Genomic DNA, 25,985 nt, shown 5'->3' on the forward strand with positions numbered 1-25,985 from the left:
ATAAGGAATATTTTAGAATACAAAAATTATTACTGAAAACAGCATTGACATCTAGGAAGCAAGACTATATATTCTCTGTTCTGAAGTATGACATGGACCTCCTTGAAATCGATTACAGATATAGATCTGCAGTCGTAGGACTACATACATATCTGCTGACATCACAAGACCCAAGTGTAGGGAAAGTTTTAAAATATGAGGAGAATAAGTCTGAGATGACTTCCCTGCTTCGTTTAGCAGAAAGATGTCAGTGTCAAGCAGGAATGGAAATCAAACCAGAAGTAGATAAAAATCAGGCAGCAACTTCAACTAACAAAAAAAAAAAAAAAAACATAAGGTGAAGGATCAGATGAGAAGGCAAGAAATGTGGAAAATGCATAAATATAGTTTCAAGTATAGCAAACTCTTGGAACAACCTCATGTTGATCAGGATCAAATGCAGGAATGGTTAAGCAGAGTTGAATTCAAACCAAAAGACAAAAGGTTAACATTCGCGCCCCAAGATGGTGGACTACATACATGTTGGTTTATAAAGTTTTTTGAAAATGTGGGAGAAACAGGCAAATGTAGGCTTTGTAAAACAGAATTAGAAACAGTCATTCATCTTGTTGCTGGTTGTGACATAGTAATGGCAGAAGGGCTGTATACTGAAAGGCATAATGTGGCAAGACTGTTGCACTGGGGATTTTACAAACATTATAATATCAAAGGAGTTAAAAAACATTGGAAACATGAGACTCGGAAGTATTATAGAAAATGATTACATTTATATCACAAGGGATTACCTATTAACCAACAGTTTAAAAATATAATTGCAAGAAAAACAGAAATAATAATCCATGAAAAGAAGACAGAAGTAACATTGATCATTATAATTGCTACACCCAGTGACTACTGTACATACAGAGAGACAGAAAGTCATAAAATACCAGGATGCTGCAGCCTGAAAAGAGGGCAACGTGGAAGAAGGATACCTAGACAGTTCCAATAGTAGCAGGAGCAATGGGTCTTAGAAAAATAATTTACAATTGTACTTACATATGTTACCGACAGATGTAACTCCTTATGAACTGCAGGAGGAGTCAATACTGGACACATTGCGGGTGCTGTGAGGAGCACTTCTAACTAACATCAAAGACTGAAACAATACAAATTTCATGATCTTTAATCAAACTTTGACTTAGGAATGGGGTCCATTCCAGTCATGATATCAGAAACCCAAAAGGCTTGGAGAAATTAAAAAGGAATATGGGCAGGACATTCATTCCACAAATGTTTGTTCATATACAACCAAAAGATGTTAATATTTAGTCTACTTGGTGGAGTGCCATCTAATGACTCTGTAGATGTATTAGGAGACTTTGGTGCTAATGTGAGGAAAGATGAATACATACAAGGATGTGAACGATTGGGAGAAATACCATGTTAAAACATAATGTTGCTCATAACTACACTTTGCAGCAGAGATCCTTGAGCCACATGTCAGTGACTGACTTTGGATTTCTTTTATCACACAGGACACCATATGCTGTAAACAGTTAAGCCATCCGGCACATAGATCAGTCTGGTAGTCATTATTTGGTTGTAATTTCAACCTGCCAGCCAGCAAACCAACTGGACAGATACAGGAAACCCAGATGTAAGGAAAATGTCTTAGAAAACTAAGCAGACGCATCTGTGTGAAATATGTTCAAGTCTCACCTCTGGAAGCCAGCCCCATTGTAATAAATTGATAACACCCCAACTATTGTCCATGTAATTCAGATTTGATTAATGAATCCAGCACCTGCCAGACCTAGCACAGGAAAGGTGGGTGTGCCTATCTTTAGGAAGGGATGATGCTTATTAGGAGCATCCAATTTCCATGATCCCACTGAGGAGGTACCAAGTCTCAAACATAGTAGTCAACAATGTGGGTGCACAGTGGCTTCCATTGGGTTACCGGCTAATTGTTCCCTGCCCAGGGTAGGGAGGCTAAGACCATACCAAATACATCCTTATTGCCAGGGCACATACCACTGCTGAGACTATCTGCATTACTAAGTCCCTCATCCAGCTCTCATCTCCACTGGTTAGGAGACAGGACCATTGAATAAACTGATCTGTTTGGTTGGGGGGGGGGGTTGATGATCAGCAGACAGAGTGACAGAAAGCATATACAATTAACACCAACTTCTAGAGGAGTTTATTTGCTAAACTTACAGAGGTCGGTTGATGTCCCTAACCTCTGCTATACCCACAAAGGTCAGGCCACATATCTGACATCTGCTATAGCCATAGAGTTCAGGGACACAAACTCTAAATGATCCCTGTCTAAGACCTCTGTAGGTTAAATCTGGATCTTTATTAGGTATGGAGTCACTTTTAGCTACCAAAGTGGGAGCGAGAGATTAGCATATTTTTTAATGAATAACATTCTGCCAACATTGTGATGAGTTTCAGTTTTTTTGTCTGTAAAAACAGTATAATTTACACTCAGATGCTCAAGTTGCTATTATAGACTAAATTTAGTGGAATAGGTTGTGACTTTTTATTAAGGAGAGGAGCAATCCCAAGGTGGGAGTTTGGCATAGTGGTTAAGATTTTTACCTTATAGGCACAAGGTGCAGGGTTTGATTCTCACATGGAGTAATTGATTGGGCTTGGAATGGCCTACAAGGACAGTTAGACTGGTACTAATTTAAATTGAACAAAAAAACTCAGTTGGGAGAGCATTAGGCTAAAGATCTTAAAGGTCCCTGTTCAATCCCAGGTTACTGCATGGAAATGGGTGGGAGTTTGGCATAATGGTTAAGGTGTTTACCTTACAGACACAAGATGCAGGATTTGATTCTCACATGGAATAATTGGCTAGGTTTAAAAAGGGCCACAAGGGCAGTTAGTCTAATACTAATCTATGAACCTATAAGACCACCACTAGGTGTGCATTTGTATATTGATAGGGTTAATGGGAGAGTTGTCTGTAGGTGGGGAATATAAGAGGTATTCTTTATTGTGTGGGTGGGAGATAATCAATAGAAGGAATAAGGAGGTAGTAACAAGAGTGATTTTTAAATGATCATGTTTCAATCTGCAGATGGGAGACGGTTTGTAACAGGGTGGGGAGAGTGAAATATGTCTGCATAGAGAGAGTAAAAGGAGCAGAGGAGGTATACGATACTTTTGGAGTAGGAAGATTAATGAGGGCAGAGTTGTGAGATAAACATAGCTGTGGGAGGAAGTAAATGTGTATTTGGTGGAGAATGTAAGGCAAGGAGGTCAGAGAGTATATGGACAACTATGTAGGAGTGGGTGGGAAGGGGGTAGGATAAGGCATAAAGAGAGTGACATGAAGTGGAGTAGGCTAGCCCGATGTCTCAAAGAAAAATAATAGTGAAGATGTTGGTGAGAAGGTAAGAGATAGCCAGAAGAAATGGAGGAGCAAGAGTGCAGGAACAAAGGAAAGCATAGAAAGTAAGAGGGGGAGGACAGGGCACTGTACCATCTCCCAAATTAACTATTTGTTTTTGTCCCTACGACTTGCATTAAGTATCTTGCAACTCTCCCTCTCAAGAAACAGAGAGATTACTGTCCTCATCTGAAGAGGGATCAAAGTCAGTGCCTGTGTACTACACTCCCATGCATGCAACATAGGACATGTAGCCATTACAGGGGGGCATTATTACAGTCTTCCATGTCGATTACCATGCATACAGCATGGGACATCTGTCTGCACCTCCAGTATGAGGCAATCTCCTGCATCTGGGTCTCTTGCTCCCTGACTCTTTCACCAGGTTATTTAAACCAGACTCTGGCTACTCAACACTATCCCTCCTGGTCATTCTACAACTCTTGGTATGCTAAATGAACCTCAGGTCACTGATACCAAAAATGGAAACCCAGCTTGTAGAACAACAGTTTGGTTCAACTGTATTTTTTTTACAAATTGTTTACATCAACGTTTTTTGGTAATAATGTATGTGATATTTATAATGTCTTCTTTTGTTCTCTCTGAAGTGGTATAGAGGAATAAAGCCCTGACTACAAAGTGAGTGACCCAAGTCTGATTAGTGGTCTGCATGACTGATGGAGTGACAGGAAGGATGGGTGTGGGGGAAGCAGCTCATGCTGGGCATCACCCAATTACACCTGGTGGTGAGTGGGACTCGGGAGACTGTTGATGGGTTGGGGAAGTGGAGGAAACTGAGAAGGCATGACTGCCCTGTGGCTGAGGCTGGGGATGTGCTCATCATGGTCTTTCCATGGTCCTTCTGACATCTGCAAGAGGAGGTGGGGATTTAGGACATAGAAAATCCCCATACACAAGTTGATGATGGACTCTCTGTTGGCTTATCCTGCCTGCATGCCTGGCATGTACCTAACCCAGCTAGCCTGCATAGGGAGAAAGAGATCTCTTCAGAGCAGGCATTTTCCAGATATGGAGACCCACCTGCTGAAGTAGATACCAAGGATCTGCTGGATTGGAACTTGTGTAAAATTGTGATATGGCTGGCACGGGTGGCTTTTTTTGTCTTCAAATAGAGAGTTCCAAAAAAGGAAAAGCTTTGTTTGAAAAGGATCTTTCACAAGTGTTATGAGTGAAGGGAGGCCTATTTTTTCCATGTCCCTTTCTTTAAGCAAGCTTTGTCCTGGTTAGCAAAGTGCAATACAAGTATCCATCCATACTTCATAAAACAGAGAAACATAACAAGTCTATTTCAACTGAGCTTAGTAGACATTTAGATATAAAATGAGATCTTTATTTCTTTTAGGTATACAGATGTGCTTTAACATGATAGACAGTCAATGGATAATCACTTCATAAAAAGTATTAACTTCAGTTCAGGGTATACGTAAATGATGACATTGGCATATCTCATAGAGAATAACATTTTTATTAGTGTCTACATCAGGAATTGGGGAAAAAACTCTAAATGATGTCCACCAGCACAGTTTAATAGACAATATAATTAAAACAGTTAAGTAACTTCTTTAGTTCTAATGAAGTCCATCTGATCAGAAGCGCTTAAATGTTTTAATTATTTCGCCTCTTAAACTGTCAGTGGATACTGTTTACAGCTTTTTTAATTCTTGGTTTTGAAGGTGGTTGTGGTGTTTTATTGTTATTACTGTATCTACCTCAATGATAAGAAGTGGAAAAATATGGTAATTTACAAAAGGAGTTATTTTTTTCTAACATGGTTTCTCTGAACCCCTCCTAAAAGTGCACAATTTAAGCATAGCCACAAAGTGTGCTCCTGAGGTAAGGAAAACAACTATTGTTATGCTATTCCATAAAGGGGGTCCTACCTAAGATCATAGGAACTACAGACCCATCAGACTAGGGAAACCTAATTTGCAAAGCCATGGAACATATTATATATGATTTCATAAACTCGAATATAAAAAATTATCTTCCTCCAAATCTATAACAATATTAATTTGTCAAGGGAGGACTGTGACTACTTAATTTAATAAACTTCTTTGAGTAACTCACTGAAGCTATAGGTAGCATGCAAGCAGTTCATATAGCTACCTGGATCTGGCCAAGTCCTTTCACACTATTCCCTGTGCTGGAGTTGCAGATGAGCTTAAAGGCCTACATGTAAAACTTTATGTTGTAGATGTAGAATAGACTGGCTGAAAGATGCAACACATTATTTAAAGTAGTAAGTGCACCTCAGTAAGCAAAAGGTGACCAATGGTATTTCTTAAGTCTCAGTACCGGTACCTGTTCTGTCCAGCATCTACTTATTGGATCTCCAAAGACCGAACCCAGACATGCAACTAACTAAATTTGCTAATGACTGCAAGCTGGGTGCTGTCATTCACATTGCATCCAATACCTTGTTATGGCTTGAAGGACTATACCACACAAATCAATGGTGCTTTACAAATAGGCCTAAAAGAACTGCTGCATTGTCATCTTAGGTGGACAACTCTCGACAGGAGCTTACAGTATAGCGTACACTCCATTACAGGCAGATGTAGTTTTCAGAGATCTTGACATCATCATAGATAAGCTCCCTCTGCTTTGATCACCATATTGAAACAGTAGTCAAGAATTCATTTTATCTAGCTCAATTAATAACTAAAGGTATTTCATCTTGTCAAAAGAAGTTATCATTCATCTATACTCTTCCCTTATCAGACCAGTCATAGAATATAATGTCCCTTTCAGTCTGTATCTATACTAACAGATTATGTAACTAGAAAGAGTCCAGATGTTTGTAACTAAAGGAATCGCCCAACTAAAGACCCTCAGCTACCAAAACAGTCTTAAAGCTCTATCCCTGTACTCTGCCTCTTACATACTCCTACATAGTGATTTATATCTAGCATTCACTGTTTTTTATAGATCAAACCTTCCTTGATCCCTTGCACCGCTACAAGGTAAATGGCTCTACAAACACTCAAACTAAGGTTGCTATAAGTAAATAAAACACGCTGGTGGGTCAAATTTATTATTCATTGCTTCCCTCATCTCTGGAATCATGTTCTGGTACATGTAAAACAGAGTTATATCCTCATTTCAATTTAAGGCAAACCTTGAAAATTGTATAAGTACCTCTAAATACATCCTGGGCCTGACCTGTTTGCCCTCCAGGAGGCATGAAGTAACCTGTGATCGTGGCTATTAACAAAGCTATTATGCTGCATGGACTGACTTTGCCTTGTAAACTCAATGAGTCTCTGAACTGGTGAACTTATAAGGAGATGTGAAATGTTTTAAATGCTCAAAAGTTTAATGGAACAGAAAAAAAGTAATTTCATAATACCTTTTTTTATTATTTTGACATTTGTTTACCTGGAAAGTCCAAATGGGACAGAACCCATTTTCAGTGGAGGCCCAGGGAAAAATGTTTGAGACACATGTCTTTGGAATGTAGGAGGAAACTGGAGTACCTGGATAAACCCATGGGAATGCAGGATGGACATCCAGACCCCACACAGAAGGCACCCCAGCTGAGAATCAAACTGGAGAATCTCTTGCTGCAAGGTGACAACACTAACCACTACTCCACTACCTAAAAAACAACATATGAAAAAGGGTACCCATGGACAGCAAGATGCACAGGATGAAGCATTGTAACTAAAATAGTTATGCACTTATCCACATGTACAGAAGTCTGAGACAATTTTCAGTCCTCTCCGTCTCCTTTTTGACATGTCACCTATCCAACAACATAAGAGCAAGTAAATGAGGGGAGTTAAAAACTGCACAAAGTCTTTCATTTCATATGAATAAGGGGTGGGTGTGACTGAAAGCAGAGGTGTTTCTAAATAATCTAGTTCTCAGTCAGAAATGTGAAAAAGTGTCCCAACCCCTCCAAATTTATTTCTCCTTGATGCCCCTTGTATGCAGCTATCACCCAAGGTCTCACTGTGACCACCTTGTTTGATCTATTTTGTGATAACCATTCATGTTTCATATAACAAGACATTTCTGAAATGAAAATGTCATCAATTAGAAAAAGAGGAACAGAAAAATACAGACAGAGGGTCTGAGAAGGTTTAGTGACAATAACAGGGGACTATTATCCAAGGAGTGCAGGAAGCATTATTACCCCTTTAAGGAATTAGGAGGTTCATAACAGTAAATGAAAAAAGAATACATGGAATGACTGGTAGTTTTAAGAAGGTAATGAAGATGTACTTGATCTCAAACTGATCATTTACACAGGAGACAGGGGAATGGACAACAGCTTATACAGACTAAATTATTTTTTACCCAATATATTGTGTATTTCTATAACATCTTCAGGTTCACAATATTTCTACCTTTAGAGATAATACATGGCATTTCCTGGCCATTTACATTTCAATTTTGTTTTCTTATCACAAAAAAAGAATATAAGTTCCTTAGCTGACTTAAAGCAAAAATGGAAATGTCACATTCTTACACTGCTACAGCAGAAATACATAAACCTCGTAGTGTCTGGCATGGATGCTTATCAGGCGGCTAAGAAATGCAGTTGAGAATAATAGGATTTCTTCTGCAAACCCTGGAATAAAGGTATTCTAATACCGTCTGATGGAACAACAGACTTTGCCTTTAATAATTCTCTGGAAATTGCCATTTATAATTTCCACAGTTGCGGTATAATGACATAAATAAATCTCCTCATTAAGACCTAAAATGCAGACGTTAAGTCACAGACCTAGAAGCTGACAGCGGTGATGTCTTCCCGCAGCGATACATATCAAGAGCTTATTCACACACTGCTTTCATAAAACAACAGGGGACCATCACCACAAACTGAGCATTTTTACGAGGAATGTTCTAAGAAAAGCATGCCAATACTCAGTATTACAAATTGTATACACAGGCCAAAAAAATCCTTTTCTGTATGTTTTACAGCATCTTTCTCATACCTGAGACTATTCCACTCCCTTGGGTAAGGTACACTACAAGCCTTTTTTTGGAGAAACTTTTCATTTTTACTTTGTAAAATATGCTTAAACAAGCAGGAAGTAGCATTGGATGGATGGAGACCAACGAACTAAGCTGGGCAAAGCTTGTGACTGCTGTTAAGACAGAACTGGAAGTAAAAGTAAGGAATGCTTAAACCTCAAATACACTACATTCGGTGAAACCAGCAATGGGCAGTGGTTCAAATAAGCGAGTAAATCATATGGCCTTTGCAGTTGTTTTCTACCTCTGTGTTAAGGCACTGCAGTATTTTGAAGTGTGAGTACTTTGGCACTAGATGGCAGTATAAAACTGTAGTGAAATCTCATGCAGTTCTGCAAGGTACATGTAAAAATAGCCCACAGGTGATGAGTCTGACAAGCTGTGCGACCTACAGTGTAGAACATTTCAAATTAAAACAAAGCAACACATATACCAGTGGTAGGTGGTGAGGCATTTAGTGCATTAAATTAGGTGCTACTCTTGTTATAAGGTGACAGGTACTCCCACTTTCGTCAACACTGATGTTCCAAAGACAATGCAAAAATGGCCTGGAGGTGATCCATGCACATATTATCAGCAGCGTTTTATTTTACTTTTTTCATATTTGACCACGAAATGTTCATTAAATTTACTGAATCATGCATTTTTGGGGTTTGGAGCAATTTGCTAAAGGGATCCATGTCAGTTACTAGTAAGAGCCCAATTTCTAATAAACATGGTAGCACTCCTCAGTGCTACCTGCTAATAACTATCTAAGGCCAGCAGCCATAATCCTCACTTTACAACGAGACTAACAAAGTACATCATGCTGCAACAGTGAGCCCAGAAGACACTGTTATGTTACAGCAACTTTTCTGTTAGATGAAACTTGAGCACCACGGAATGTTCAACCATGTTAGTATGTGACAGAGTGCCTGTTTTCCATTCATCGGGACACAAAAGTAGGCTTGAACTGCCCAGAAGCACTGAAAATGAATTACAGTCTGAGATGGAGGGCTACAATGTGACCTGTAATAAATGTCTGAACATAAAAGCATGTTTTCACCTTCTCATGCATGCATAGTTTTACACTGAATGCCATTCTCAGACAGGTTTATAAGGAGAAGAAGTTGCCATTTATCTTGTACAAAAAAGAGATATTACAATGTGTTTGTCATTGTTTTAGGTTTATTTATGTCTCCCTCTGTGGAGGTATACCTACGTGTTGTAATAGCAACAAAGTATTCTGGGTAATGAAACACAAGCTGATTGTGCTTATATTGTGGTTCCAGTACTATTTGACACATATCACTTCTCAAAGTGAAGTATTCCATCTGCAACATACAGCTGACAACAAATTTCCAACAAATAAAAATGTACTGTTGCTAATATTAGCTTGGAAATATATTAGCCTGTATACTAAGTGAGGAATATGGTCCTAGTCTAGGATGATATTATAGTAGGATGTTGCAACTGCAAGAAAAAAAATTGGGGGTCATCATTAGCAGCTAAAAAATGCATACCATACATTTGCATGAAAATGAAAAATGTGATAGTCTACCTAATAATGGAGTTATTTCTAATTACATGAGGTCCTTGAAGCAAAGAGGTAATAACTTCACTTTAATGGCTGAGGAAGGAATGTTTGCCTGTTAGGGCTTCATGTCCATTAACAGAAACATAATTTGTTACATACTGGCATAGATCTGAACTTCACTGCATACATATTGGAGCCAAGACAAAAGTAATGGGGGACAAAGGTCTAAAATCAGGGACAGTTTTAACTATTATCCTAACTCAATAGAACAAAGGATTTTGCATGAACAAGCATTTCTGTACACAATAAGAAGTATAAAACCCTATTTTCTTCCCTTATTGACTGATAATAATCCTTAGGGATTTACCATAAGAAATCAAACAGTGTACAATGGATAGGGCAAAAAATATGAGACAAATTCAAAATCAGGGAGAGCTGAGAGGTGTGTATGTTAGCAAACTAAGTGTTCCCATTTAAAAACAGAAGCTGCAGGTATAAAACAGAGTGAAGAAATATTCCCTTATACCTCCTTAAGCCTGGATCCTGATGATGTCCTGTAGACTCGGAGGTCTGAGGAGGTGATCCATAAAGACAAGGTTACTCTGTCTGGGATAGGTTTTGCAAATGACAACCATAGTACTAGACATTGTGCCAGACAGACTTAGACTATTCATGCTACAGGTGTCATCACTGTGACCTTTGAATTCTGAAAAGAAAATCAGATCTTCTAAGCAAATGACAAAAATGTACAGTGGCAGAAAGCTCTGTGGGTGACCTAGTTCCAAACAGTGATGAAATTAAGGCTAATATGCAGTAAGAATGTGGAGTGGACATTTCCCATACATTTAACTAACTACTTGGAAATATGCAGAAAGAAGACTTTTTCTTAGTCCTGAAATTAGAGTTTCTTAAAATATTTGGACATGAAGCACTACGCAATCGATTCTCACAAACTAGGTCACTGATACCAGTGCAAAGCATTCCCTGTCTGTGGTTCCCTCACTATGAAACTACTGCTTGTAGTTTGATGAGCAATAGAGTGATGGGAAAGTAACAGCCTCAGCAGTACAAAACTTCCCAGCCTGGTAACTACTGCATAACATTTATGATACGTCATTGTGCATCATGTAATATAGACAGGTTTTAGGGTCAGCACTTTCAAAGCAGAAAATGCAAAACTGCACCTTCAGCTATTTCTTCACTGAGCAATGTTTGCCAGGGACGTAATAAAAATAACATTTGGTGAAGAAAGTAAATCAGAGAAAAAAACATTTTACTATGAGTGTACAAGACCTGTATTTATTACATCTAACTCCAAGATTGTTACACATTGGGGAAAGGAGCAATCTACAAATATGTAGCAACCACAAAGTTTGAGCATTTAGTCAAATCCAGCAAACAGACTTGCCTGTACTGTCAGTAGTGTGACAGGTAGCACACTTGCTTTTGGTGCAGAAGGCTGCAGGTTCTATTCCTGCATCAGGTAGATGGAGTGCTAATACTGCAGTGCAGCATAAGGGATGTGCTGCACTTCTGAGTGTATTGTCCTTCAGATGGGACCATAGTACCATCTGCTTTTTTGTGCTTGTTTTGGGAGCACATGTACTAAAATTGAAACAATACAGAAAATAATTAGCATAACCCCTGAACAAGAATGATATAGTTTACACAGCTAAAATTCAACTATTCCTACCTCATCAGGTGACTTAACTTAGATTTAATGTAGCTGACTAATTATCTCTTGGAATTATCACTGTTGCTTCATTGTGTGAAGAAATACTAAATGCTAACATTACAGTTCTATCAGTAACAAACTCTAATGTTCCCTCCTATAACTATGACTTCCACATTGCCCTTACAGTGCAGTACATTTCCCATATTTACTTTCAACAGAATTGTAACAATAAAATTGCAAAGTGTACAGTAGCAGATGTGTAACTGCCTTCTACATGCATGCCATTATTTTTAGCTAGTACTTAGTTTGAATACTGTATACTCTATGTTAAATGTTATTTTACTGCTGTATATATTCAACATGCATCTTTTAAGCTTTAGTATCACAAGTTGTGAGTTATATGCTCACAACTGTCTGTGTAAAATCTGACTCCCTGGAACTCCACTGGAAAAGGGCAGTTATGCTCAGTCAAACTACCCTGCTAAATGAAATGGAAATTAATAAATACATTTTGGAAGACTGAGTGACTCATCTGTAGAATACGTAGTTACACGTACAGACTTAGTTTATTTTTCAGAAAAACTCCATGGCTAGTAAACTAAAAACACTTTGTTGTCTGCTTCCCCACGTGATCTAGACAAAACAGTCCCTTATCAGCATTTAAGATACTACAGTTCTTAGTGCTACTGCAAATAAAACTTGAAACAGGTTGATACAGCCATGACTGATATTTCTCTGCATATCAGTTTCATTTTATTTTTTAATAAAATTGTTGCTCTAGGATGTCTTTCTTTAAGACACCACAACATGAAGACTTTGGTCCCTTACAGACTCGGGAGCAAGGCCGCCCGCAGGCAGGTGCAAGGGGGTGCACTTGCACCCCCCTGGAATCGGCTGAGCATTTCAAACAGTTTTTTTTTTGTGGCTGAGCATTTCAAACAGTGTTATTTTTTTGTGCGTTCTTCTTTAAGAAGATCGCGGGTAGGCGTGCTGACATCATCACGGGAACTAGATTAGATGGGCTGACATCATCGCTATGTGAAAGCGAAAGCATAGACAGGATATTTGAGCGGGAACGTATGAACGGAAGATGGGACCCGTTCAGGTCAGACGGATTATGCAGCCAGGAACGGAAGATGGGACCCGTTCAGGACAGACGGATTATGCAGGAACGAAAGATGGGACCCGTTCAGGTAGTGTGTGTGTGTGTGTGTGTGTGTGTGTGTGTCTGTGTAGAATGCCCCAGGTGTACATGGTGGTGGGTAGAGAATAAGGCTTGAACCCTGTACCTTGGGCCCAAGTGGCAAGAGCCTGAATTCCCTACCCACCACCATTTGTAAAAATATTTCAGGATTTTCCCTCATACCTTTTCTGTTCCTCATAAAATCTGTGGTTTCTGCATTTGTGTCCTTGTTGCCTGACAGTTAAGTGTTATTATTTGGTTATATTCTTGGCTGTCTGGAGTGTTTCTCCCTGGGCCTCTGCTAAAAAAATTAGCTTTTTTGTTTTCAAAGTCAGACTTTCCTGGTTAATAAATGTAAATGGACACATTTCAATATTGGACTTCTTTTCTTCAGAAAGTGTATGGTAACAAAAGCAAGCTTTTATTCTAGCAATTTTCTAAGTGTACAAGATGGATATTTGAAATGTATCCCTGTGTTTGGGACTGTATTCCCCCCATTATTGGCTTCATCCAGGTTTTGTGCTAGGGTTGAGAGTTATGGTAAGAATTGAATTCACTGAATATGTTTGGGGGCTGTATTCACCCAGTATTGACTTTGTTCAGGTATTTATTGGCTTCATCCAGGTATTTATTGGCTTCATCCAGGTTTTGCTAATGTTGAGAGCTATGGTAAGAACTGATTTCACTGAAAATGTTTGGGGGCTATATTCTCATTACTGGCTTTGTCCGGGTGTTATTTGCTAAGAGGTTGAGAGCTATGGTGAGAACTGAATTCACTGAATGTTTGGTGGTTGTAGTCACCCATTATTGGCTTTGTTCAGGTCTTTTGTGCTAAGAGGTTGACAGCTGTGCTATGGTGAGAACTGAATTCACTAAATGGTAAAGTTTCAGTCTTCCTCTTTCACAAAACAGCTGATTTGGCGTAGTGGTATGTTGCTTTGACTTTTGCATGGGGTCCCCTGGGTTCAAGTCGTGGCAGTGAAATGTATGGTGGTAATGCAGCATTTTATTCTAGCAACTTTCGAACATTATACAAGCAATGTTTAAAATGTGTCCCTGTTGTTTGGCCTTTGGCCCCCCCCCCCCAATAAATTTCGACTTTTTCCAGATTTCTTGTGCTGCAAAGTTCAGAGATACAGCTGAGTGTCGAGTAGATTTTACAAAGAGCTGAGAGCTGCAGGGGAGCAAAAGTTTAGTGCTGATTATGTTTAGTCTGCTTACATTAATAGCACAACAGATAGTGTACTTGCTTTAGATGCTGAAGGCTGTGGGTTCTACTCCCGCAGTAGGTAAATGCATTGCTGATGCTGTATTGTGTTGTAAAGGGGGTGGATGCTGCAGTCCTTTTGGCAAAGATACCTAGTAACTATGAACCTGTTAACAGTTTGCTATCCATTCTCTATTGCGGTATTACTAGCTTTTCATTTTACTGCATGCAACAAAGGCAATTTATTCTTCAAGGGTAACGGCACTTTATTTGTAGATTAAACAATGACATATAAAGTGTTTGCTAGCAGCAACCTCTATTAGTTACAAATTTATTCAATGTGGATTTTACTACAGAGATTGTGTATTTTTTACTGATACTGGTGGACTTGAGTAGACTTTATGATGGAAATGTTCTGAATTGGGCAATTTTGTCATTGGTGGATGCTTTTTGTTTCTTTGTTTACTGGAAAAATTTTCAAAACAATAAATTTAAAATGCCCTTTAACAACTGTATTGTACAAGGAATATAATGTAATACAGTCAGGAAGGTGTATCAAAGAGCATGTGTATGTTATGTTCGAGGGGCCTATGATTTTGAAGACAGCCCAGAGTTAATATTTGCAATTGGCAAAATGTATTTTCTCTGAAAGTGGGTTTCGGTGCTGTTTCAATGCATGTGAGTTTCAAGGGCAGAGAAGTATTAATGTTAGTCTATTTTCATTGAGACTGCATTGCTTTAACAGATATGTATTAGGGTTTGTGCTGTAAAATGCAAAATAACTTTCAAATGAAATCCTAAATCATCGCAGAAGTAAAGCAGTATGCACATTAGTGTTTATGGTAAATGGGGCAAAATAACCAAGGAATGGGACATTGGAATGGCTGCGGGGGGAAGGCTCCATTTGACCATGATTTTGTGAGGGGGGTAGCAAACTCAGACAGCCCCGGTTGAACTATACCTCTCAGTTGTCCATATCTTTGCAGAATTAATAGATATTTGCTGCTTATTTTTGGTTTGTTTCTCAAAAGTTGTGGTTTTCTAGCAAATCATTTAGGAATTAAGCCATTAAATGACAGACATTGAGTTTCAGATGTCATAACCTTCAGAAAAATGCATGCTAATGCAAGACTGTTTTTTAGTAGTGTTTCTGTTCCCCAATATATTTGGCCTTGTTCAGATTTCCTGCATTAAGAGGTTGAGAGGTACGTGCAAATCACTTTGTAGATTAGGAATATCCAAACATCTCAATTGTCCCCAATTCTGGCTCAAAATGTTGCTCTCCCCTAATAATGCCTCCTCCAAAATGGCAATTTTGGAAGAAAATGTGGAGGGTTTACAATTATAACTGTAATGATCAGTTACCTTTATTTCAGAAATGCATGTGGATGCTCTTATTTTGTTAGCTGCTTCAAGTTAACTGTTAATATTAAAAAGGTGTCCCTTTTTTGACAGGTATTTTTGCATCACATTTTGGTCTGTTTTTCATAAAATTGTGGTTTCTGGCAAATTAGTGGCAAGTCATTAAAGATTGAAGTTAGAAAATAATGGCAGACATTTGAGTTTCAGATTTTATACCCTTCAGAAAATTTGTACTAATGCAAGATCTACCTGTTCTATTAAGTTAATAAGAGCAATATTTAAAAATTGGCCTTAATTTTGGGCCTGTGTCCCACTTCTAGTTCTATGTATGGCTTTGTCCAGATTTCTTGCTCTGAAGTTGAGAGGTAGGAGTGTCAGAGCCTTCAAATTATGACATACTTATTGCACCCCAGCCCCCATTGTAGTGGCTCGGGATGTGTCCAAGGAAGGCAAGAAGCAGTTATGCAGTATGTGCAGAGTATTCCCCCATCCAAGGTAGATCACAAATATGACCGTGGCTTTTCATCTGTCCTTGATTTTGCCCCAGTCCCCATTGTAGTGGCTCGGGATGTGTCCAAGGAAGGCAAGAAGCAGTTATGCAGTATGTGCAGAGTATTCCCCCATCCAAGGCAGATTACAAATATGACCGTGGCTTTTCATCTGTCCTTGATTTTGCAAAATGTTCTGGTTTTCTATCAGATTTTTATACTGTTGATTTATGCTTCTTATTATTCAGGAACTGCATGCTATCACAGTGTCCTGTTGCTCTGTTTAAGTAGCCATGGTTTAATGAAATCAGGTAAGCTTGTCGGAGATTGTAAGATGCAAGTAAGCTTTAGTAAGCATATTGTTAAAGAATTGCTAGCATTGAAAGCCTTTTCGTTGCCATGCAGAGAATATTTACATAGCTAGATAATGTATAAGCCTTGGGTATTGAAATGCATATGACAGTATTTGTAATAAAAGGACAGGATTACAGTATTTTCAGAAGCTCATTACATTTTATTGGAGACCAGTGTCTTATAGCAGTGTCTGTGTGTTAGTACACTTGTAGTTGGGTGGCTTTAATGGTATATGGTAAATAAGCATTGCTACCTTACTTAAAAGCCAAGCCCTGCAACAACTAGCTCCACAATGAAGTCAAAACACAATAGCTCTGGTGGGTAAATGTACTCTGTAGTAATCAAAAAAAAGGCAAATGTTTGAAATAACTACAGCTTATGTGCAAACACAATAGGTAGTGATGAAACAATGCTCTGCTAAAATGCTTTAATGCTCCACATTGCTGAGCTGCAATCACTAGCTACCAGGATTTCACCCACTTCAGATCAAGCACGGTGCCGTTCAGTGCAACCTTCCCAGAACTAATTCAAGTCTGACCAGAATTATTTGGTGTGTGTATGAGGGAGGTAGCATACCCCTCAGCTGTCCAGATTTTTGCCCCATATTCCTCTTAAAAGGATTGAAGTTGCTAAATAATGAGACATCTCAGTTTTAGATGTCATGTCATTTAGAAAAATGCATACTAACACAAATCCTGTTACTCTTGCAATTTTCTGAGAGCCATATTTATAATTTGTCCCTATTTATTTTAGGCTTTGTCAAGATTTCTTGCACTAAGGGTGAAGCCTTGAGGGGTGTGGTATCTTTGTAAGAGAGAGAGAAAGTGAAATGCCCAAGTTAGAGTTAGCAGGTGGAATTTTCAAGTGCATTTTCAAGGAACTGTGAGTTTTAAGGGAAGCAAAGTTCACTGCTGCTCATGCCAAGTCTATAGCACCACAAGTAGAATACTTGCATCTTAATGTAAAGGCTTGAGGTTCTATTCCTACAGCATATACATTTGTATGCTGCAGTCCTCAGGATGTCCTCCTTTGGATGAGATGCCTAACTATGAACCTGTTTTTCAGCTTGTCATCCATTTTCTATTGCAATATACCAGCTTACCATTTTTTTAATTTAACATAGGCAATTTATTCTTTGACGGCAGCAGGCACTGAATTTGTAGAAACACTGAAATATACAAGTGTTGCTGTATCAGGGATATAATTCAATTATATATTATAATTAATACAATCAGGTAAATCAAATAACTTTTGCATGGCCCCTACGGGTGCTAAGGAGCCTATTGCTTGAAAACAGTTCAAAGGTAAATAACCTGCCACTGGCCAGATGCATTTTCTTTGAATGTGGGTTTCAATAGCTTTAATGCCAAGTCTGTTTTCATTGCAAGACTATTGCTTTGTTTAGGTTTAGTAAATGTCTCAGTGTTTGGGCTATAATGTTTGAAATAAAAGTTGTAAATTTAAATCCAACTGCCTGTAATCATTGTAGAACTAAAGCATAACACAGTATGCACACAGATTTGAATAGTGTCTACAGTAAATGGGGAGAAATAGCCAAGTAATGGGACACTGGAATGGCTGTGTGGGCGGGGCTTGGGTGGGTGGACTTGGGCGGGGCTGTGTTGGCAGGGGGCGGGGTGAGCTATGTGGGTGGGGCTCTGGGTTTGCACCCCCCTGCAAAAAATCCTGCGGGCTCCCTTGCTCGGGAGATTATATTTTAAGAGGCTGAATTCAAGTAGGTACCAATCTGATGACAGTTTATTGCTCAAATGGGAAACTGGTGAATTTGAATTTCTGACAGATTCTGTATTTAGTATTTCATATTGTCTTTTTAAGTGTTGATTGGTGAGGGAGCTGGCAGTTTTACAAAGGTTTAGGATGTAAATCCAGTTCATCTAGGCTGTACAGTGTGTGTGTGTGTGTGTGTGTGTGTGTGTGTCTTTGTGCTCACGTACATGCGTGTGTATATGTGAGTGAGTTTGGTTGGGGAATGTTGCTGCCTGTACTATTCTATACAATAAAAGCAACAGTTAAGCAGTAAGGCATTGTGGGATATGTGTTGTTGTGCAATAACTTCAAGCCTGTCGGAAGAATGAGGCACAAGGCAAAGCCATCTGCCTCATCCATACCAGACACGATAATACTATGCAATAACTCACATCCAGCTGTGGCTTATTGCTCCTATATATTGTTAATTAGACATGGTCTTGTTCAAGTTTGGTTTTTATTTTGTCATTTATATTTTTATGTTTTCCTTTGCAAGTGCAAAACATAGCTCATTCTAAGTCATTTAATGAAGTATTTTTGAGGATTTATTATATTTTATAAAATATATTTTCTGTTGTTATGACCTGGAAATGACACAAACTGCTCCATGTGCAAACATTTCAATAAAATTCACAAAAATGCATTAAAATTGTTTTAGTATCCTCACAACATTTGTTTTTAATATTTTAAAGACTAGTACATTTTAATTTAGTGAAATGGATTCTGTTTGACTGAAAGAAAGCTGCCAGTGTAGAATGCTAGTCCATCTCAGGACAGATGCCCACACTTACTGGAATGTCATACACTTACACAACAACTCAAAAGATCCCTAATTCATTTATCAGCATATTTTAAGGTGTTGAGTGTGATACCTCTGTACTGCCCACAGTTATGAATATCTCCTTTTTTCCTGTACACTGGTACTAGAATGCTTATTTTTCAGTCATCAGAAATATGCCTCTATTTCTCATTATACTATAGTGAGCGCCCTCAAGAACCATTTCTCCCCTTACGTACCTATGATATTGATCATATCCAACATCACCTAACCCCATCATTCAGATCTTGCTTTATATCACAATATCATGCAACCCCATCCCCCCTTCTCTTTTTCTGTACCCTCATTAACTCATTCACATAATTCTAAACAATGTTTTCTCTCTCTCTCTCTCTTTCCTCTCAGGCTGTGCTCATCAATTGTTCCTATGTAATTCATATTGTACAAATGTACATATTGCATATTGCTATGGGATTATTTCTCTTTTTATGTTTAATATGTGCAAATGGATGGTCATGATCACTGCACTACCCCAGTAAACATATTAAAATAGAATAAATTAATAAATGTTGGAGAAATCTCATGTCCTGATCAAATACCACATGGATCTTGTATATTTCAAAATACACAGATACTCTGGCATTGGGGACATGCTGTTTGTTTACTACAATAAGACTGTATGTATTTTTCTCTTGTAGTTGGCTTGGGTTGGTGATGGGACAGTAACCCAACCCGACAGGCAAGGTGGGAAGAGGAAAAGCAGAAAAACTTGGATGGGATGTTGGTGTCTCACAAAACACATACAAACGCTTAACCTATTACAGATATACACAGAACTTGCTGCATTACAGGTAATAGTATAATTTAAAGTACAGAAAAATAGTTGCAACAGGTGGACTGACACTTAATTTAGGGGGTTAGTAAAGATGGCAATGGAATGGTTTTAAGATTTGGGAGTAACAGGAGCAGATGTTAAAGAAGGACTGATGCACTTATTACTTTTATGTTCTGTAATGTTGCAGTGCCACTTGTTAATATCATGATGTTGCTTTCAAATATCAGCAGTATTGCTGTTTCTGGCTTGCAGATCGGACCCATTGTGCTCTACGTGTGCATTGTATAATTCATCTTTAAGCCCCCAGCAGTACTATTTATTATTGAAGCATTATTTGATCAACTGCAGATGTTATGTTGTTCTCAAAAGCATTGGCAGTCAATATTATACAAGTGGGGTAAAACCAGAAGGGCTCTTACTCCCAACTCTGTACCTACCCAGTGAGGTATAGACTCAGGTTTTAGTAACCTATGACTTTACATTCTTTGCATTCTTAGCTGTTGCTGGTGCTGTCTTTCATGAGGCTTCCCCTTTATCTATCACCCATTGTCCTGAGTATGATTTAATGAACAATATATATAAAAATGCTACAAGGCGAGCACTCGCTTGTCAAATGGTGAATGGTCTCTAGCTTCACACACAAAAAGTGACAGCTGTCAGGTGTTAGGCATATGAATAGTTGCTTTTACTCAGACTGAGATATGAAATAATGACAGCTACCAGAGCTGTGAGATGATTTTAAGGAATGGCTGAAGCATAAGCTTGCAGCAAGAATATTGGTCATTCTCAATTCAGTGAAACTACATAAATAAAGTTAAATGCAAGTTCACAACTTTACTGGTTTTCAGTATATTGCCCCATTGTTTCAATAGGCTGTTGTTTTTCAAAGTGTCTGATGACTAAAATCAATAGAACTGTTATATACTTGTAGAAAAATAATTTGACATAATCAATATACAAGTGTTCAGTTTATGAAATGCTTTTGACGTAGATCTTAAACGTGAAAATTATTGTAATCATCAGATGCTGTCAAAATAAGTGCCAAGCTGAAATGCAGAAAAAAATCAGTAATTGCATTAAGAGATTGGTATCTATCAGGTAAAAATACAAATCCTTTTCTTTGTTGTGTTTTAAAGTTTTTACCCATATGTTAACCCCGCCCATTCTTTCACGGTATCACATTTATATGAGTGGTTGAAAACTGCCTAACAAGAAGGCAATTTGATGTAATACCTGTACAATTACCTTTCAAGGGAGAAGAGTAGAGTATCACTGCCACTGTTCATGAGGCAGTCGCCAGAGATTGCAGGTAGACAATTTGGTACAAAATATCACAGATTGTCACTTTAAGGACAGGAGTTGAAATGCCCAACAGACTGCAATAAAACTGGTAGATATAAATCTAATTTTGTACTTTTAGCTCAGAGTCAGGCTCAAGGGACAAAACACGGATCCACAGTGTGTGAAAGAAGAACAGCAGTCAGTTTTAAGCAAGTATTTTTGTAGGGGTAGCACATTTGACCTAAGAAGTTCTAGTGGTGAGCTATGAGGAGATGGCAGACAATTTATATTTTACACAGAAAAAAACAACTTTATTTTAAGACAAACTTTCTGTGTTTGCCATGCCAGTAATTAAAATATACACTGGGATTGAAACATTTCCAAAAAAAAACATTAAAAATATCATCAAGAAAACATAACATTAAGGAATTATGCCGATGATAAAACTAGTAATAGCAAAAATGATATTTGAGAATTAGGACTGACAGATTACTTTAAATTGAGGAAACTGGGGGTAACCAATAAACAGTGTAATGTTAAGAGAAGGTGTTCAATAGAACTGTGGAAAACTATGCAATAACAGAAGGGTCTATATTACCATGTCGACAGGGCTGTTCACCAAATGCCCGTATGTCGACAGACGTACACCAAAATACCTAAATGTTGAATGGCCACAAAAGTGATCTTTTTTTTCCCAGGGAAAAAAATCGCTGGACCGTTGTCAGGAATTTGCCATTTCCTCCACTGTAGTACGATCTTGGAGTTGGTATATTTAAGTAGGTGAGGTGTGGGGGAAAAACCCCCCACTTCATTGTGTCTGTCGGTTTGTTTTGTTTATTGTTGGCCCAGCAATTTGTTTCCCTGGGAAAAAACATAGTTTTTGCGGCCGTTCAACATTTAGGTATTTCGGTGTACATGTGTCGACGTAAGGGTGTTTGATGAACAGCCCTGTCAACATGGTAATAGAGGTCCTAACAGAAGGGTCTGCTACAAGAACTTAGAGGCTAGTAGCTTGGAACACACTTGATCACTGCTACCTGCTCCACATAGAAAGTGCCCTAACTCCCATCTACCCAGTCCTATATATTTACTTAGTCCTTCCACCACTCATCCCTTCTGAACTGCATAGTCTTACCAGAGCCCTAAATCCAACCCTAAAACTCGTACCCAAAACCTCACCCTAACCATAACACTCCCCTCCCACTCTCTAATCCTAAAGTCCCTGATTGCTTCCAAAACGTAAAACTCCACTCCTTATCCCCCAAATCTAATGTTCCCAACTGCTCACTAAACCTAAAACTCAACCCTCACTCCCTAACCCTAAACTCTCTATTCCCTAAACTTATAGTTTCTAATTGCTCCTTAACCCTACAATTCCACATTCCCTATACTTAAATCTCACTCCTAATCATTGTCTGAAACAATAAAAATACACTTCCACCCCCAATGCCTCTCCATGGCTACTATACTTGTGTTCAGGTGACAAGGAGCATCAGTTCTACTCTCTTCACAAGGATGCCACACCTTGTCTGAGCATGAGCAGTAGACTGTGCAAGCTACAAGACACCTGAGTCCTTGGCTATAAGATGGTGGTCTTTGAGCTCCTGGAACTCAGGCACTTAGAGTAGACTTAGACATTTTGTGTCACTGTTAGCTGAGGTACTAATGGTGACTGGAAATAATCAAATAATTCATTTCTTAAATCTATATGATTTTTGGGGTGGGGGTCTGCAGATATTACATTATGTAAAAGCAATGAATAGGGATTTTATAGAGGCACTGGGGGTGGAAGTGTATTTTTATTGTTTCAGACAATGATTAGGAATGGAATTTAGGTATAGGGAATGTGGAATTTTGGGGTTAAGGAGCAACTAGAAACTTTAAGTTTAGGGAATAGAGAGTTTAGGGTTAGGAAGTGAGGGTCGAGTTTAGGGTTACAGAGTGGAGTGGAGTTTTAGGTTTAGTGATCGGTTATACATTATGACTACACCTGCTACAAGTCCATTCCCTACAGACCCTATGTCAGGTTTTCTATCAAATAAACTGCTTACACTGTGTGCAGAAGCAAACATCAAACTAAATGAGATCACTGCTTCATGAAATTAAACGTTCACAGTCTTAAAACACATTATCACATTGTGCAAAGTATGACTGCTTTGTTAGATTTTCACCAGGCTGATCACAAAGTGCACCTTTTATTGGAACTGATTTGATATGATACTGGGAAACAAAGTGATCTAAAATAACTTGTTAAGAATCTGAGGGCATGCTCCTTACACAGAAAATATTGTCAGTTAGTTTATTCAAACTGAGTTTACATCTGAAGACCATGAAGAAATGCAGACTCCTTTTTATTATAACAATATTTAGACACATTCATCCAATCATCTAAACGTAGTTTTCTAACAAAAGATGGCACTTTATCCTACAATCTTCAAATCAGTTATGCAAAAAAATATACAATCTTCAAATTAGTTATACAAAAAATCTATCTCTGGTAACAGTCTTATTAAAGGTAATTGATTATTAAAGGGAATTACACATAATGGGTCACATGTTCTTATATTTCCAGAAGAAAATGACAGCTCAAGTCCGAGATCAACCATCTATACATCATGCTCTAAAGCTCAAAATGCCAAACATAACTTAACCCTTATCAGGTGAGAACTTACAATAACTAGGCACAGTTAACTAATCTACCACTGCATGGAAAACCTCTTACAAATACATTTTTTTAAGAAAATTTTCTATGAACCATTTTAAGAGAATTTATTTCCATCAGATTTTAAATACAAAAAGGGCAATGTACTCAAGCAGCAGCCATATGATAAATAAATTTGCTAGACTATCGATGTCTCTTGATCCCATGAATTTAAAGAGAAGTCTCATCTGCCTCATTGCGCTTGCCTTTATATTAAGGGTACATTCCTTAACTGAAAATGTTTGTTAATTATGATACTTAGTCCTTCACACTTTCAGCAACAGAAAGAGTGTCACCATTCATGCTGATGTTGGGGTTTCATAATAAATTACCAAAGATCATTCTGTAACTTTCATTATAGCTGAATGTTAACCCCAAGTTCTTGGCCCAACAGTAGACACGTCATAAATAGGTATTCAATGCTTTATCTTTTTATGTTGAGATAACTGCCCAAAGTGTTGCCATTTGCATATTTTAAGCCTATTAAGATTTACAATATATTACTCAGAGCCAGCTACATTATTGTTTCAAAGCATTTATTGACTTTCTCAATAATTACAGTTTTTAGTTTTACAGCTATGTAAAACCTATTTTGCACAACTGATTGCATCTTGGAAATTCCCTGTTGTGAAAATCAGTTGCTTACAACCACAAAGTATTTAAGAGGAGTCTATCTGAATGAAACCCAGGTTTGCTGGGTGCAGGTCATTCATAGTTTTTATCTTAATGACTGTATAATTCTGATGATGTTTACTATATATGTGAAGGGTCAATCAGTTCATATGTTAGATTATGATGCAGGCAAATTTCTTGCAAGAGCATCAAATACTTATCCCTGAACTTTCCAGGCATAATTTTATATAAACTAATGGGTTCAGGCAATGTATATTAATTGAGCTTCTAAACAATGAATATTTTAAAATGAAAAGAAAAAAAAACATCCTCAGAAACAAATTAGCAGAAATTAAACTATGGGGAGTATTAAAAAACTAAATCATTAATACCAACAGTTTTATGGCATTACTATACTGCCACTGGAATATGGAATGCTAATACCTAATTACGCTTATGCTACATTACAGCTGCTATGGAATATGGATATTAGATAAAAATTCATGGTTCCTCTTATCTGTTCTATTGCTCATCTGTTAAACTGTTTCCATACTGTCTGAAAGTTCTTAGGGCAGTGACAGCATTATACATGCCATTAAAGCTTTCCTCACTGAGATTTGTATTACCTTTTTACTTAACTAGAGTATTCTTACCATTAATATGCCAGTCTGTGAAAACCTACTATATTACAAACTCTTCGTTTTTTAGAAAAATGCTCATTAAGGCAAATTATGCTTAAAGGCACATCGGGTCATAATGGTGCACTTACCCAGAGATTTTTAGCCTGCATAGTCCTGCAGTATTTTAAGATTCCTTTAAATGTGAAGTGCAATTATTTTCCTGTGTAGTGTCGCCCCACACTGCCAATGGAAGTGAATGTACTACTGAAAATCTCTCAAAGGAAGTTCAGGTTGTAGGTTTCAAGATCTGTTCGGAATGAAGGGCCTATTAATAACATACCAGAAAGAAAAGGTACTTTAATTCTGGGATGTGTGTATTACACTTTGGATTTTTGGTGAGAAACACAGATCCCACCACCCTATGCAGGAAGTTGTACCCCACAATCTTGTACCTATCTTTCTGAGATTTCTGCACTTTGGTAGAAAGGACATCCACAAACACACACCCATGTTATGTACTCATGCGCATGCATGCGTGTGCACACACACACACACACACACACACACACACACACACACACACACACACACACACACACACACACAAAATGGTTTTCGTGTTCTCAAAGTGAAAAACACATATTTTCTACTTATAAGTTGTCTCTGCAGTTCCAAAGATCAATGTTAGCATACTAAGTGCAATTCACTAAATTTCATGATAGCACAACAGACAAGCACAGCTCTCAACTGTCCAGTTTTTCACAGAATGTTCAGATCTTTTGCCTCATATTTTTGGTCTGTTCCTCATACAATTTGTGGATTTCTGGCAAATGACTTATGACTGAAGTCATTAAATAAAAACAGACATTTGAGTTTCTGACTTCATATCTTTCATAAAAAGCAAGCTAACGCAAATCCTGTTATTCTAGCAACTTTCTAAGTTTATAAGAGTAATATTTAAAGCCCTTGTCCCTGTCACAAAAGGAAATATTGCCAGCCCAGCTATCTGGAATTTTGTAAATAATTATATGCCATTTGAATATTAATATGATTTATAAAGAAGTGTGACAGAGGAAGATACTGCCAGCACAGCTATCTGGAATTTTATAAATGGTTGTGTGTCATCTGTGAATATCAGCGTGATTCATATAGGTTCATAGGTAGGTACTAGGCTATCTGCCCGAGGGCATTTATAAGCCTAGCCAGAATGT

General features: G+C 38.0%; 1 protein-coding gene and 1 non-coding gene across 5 annotated transcripts in view; one reads left to right on the forward strand and one right to left on the reverse strand.

Moving 5' to 3' along the window:
* The window catches only part of CACNA2D4 (calcium voltage-gated channel auxiliary subunit alpha2delta 4), a 2,573,275-nt gene that overhangs the window by 1,539,129 nt on the left and 1,008,161 nt on the right, over positions 1 to 25,985 (reverse strand). The gene's annotated exons all lie outside the window — the stretch shown is intronic.
* On the forward strand, positions 11,493 to 11,600 carry LOC122816019. Its single transcript, XR_006367029.1, has one exon. It is a non-coding gene; the product is annotated as a U6 spliceosomal RNA (small nuclear RNA).

The sequence above is a fragment of the Protopterus annectens genome, chromosome 11.part0 (assembly GCF_019279795.1).
Source record: "Protopterus annectens isolate FY-2018-M chromosome 11.part0, PAN1.0, whole genome shotgun sequence".
NCBI classification, from domain to species: domain Eukaryota; kingdom Metazoa; phylum Chordata; order Ceratodontiformes; family Protopteridae; genus Protopterus; species Protopterus annectens.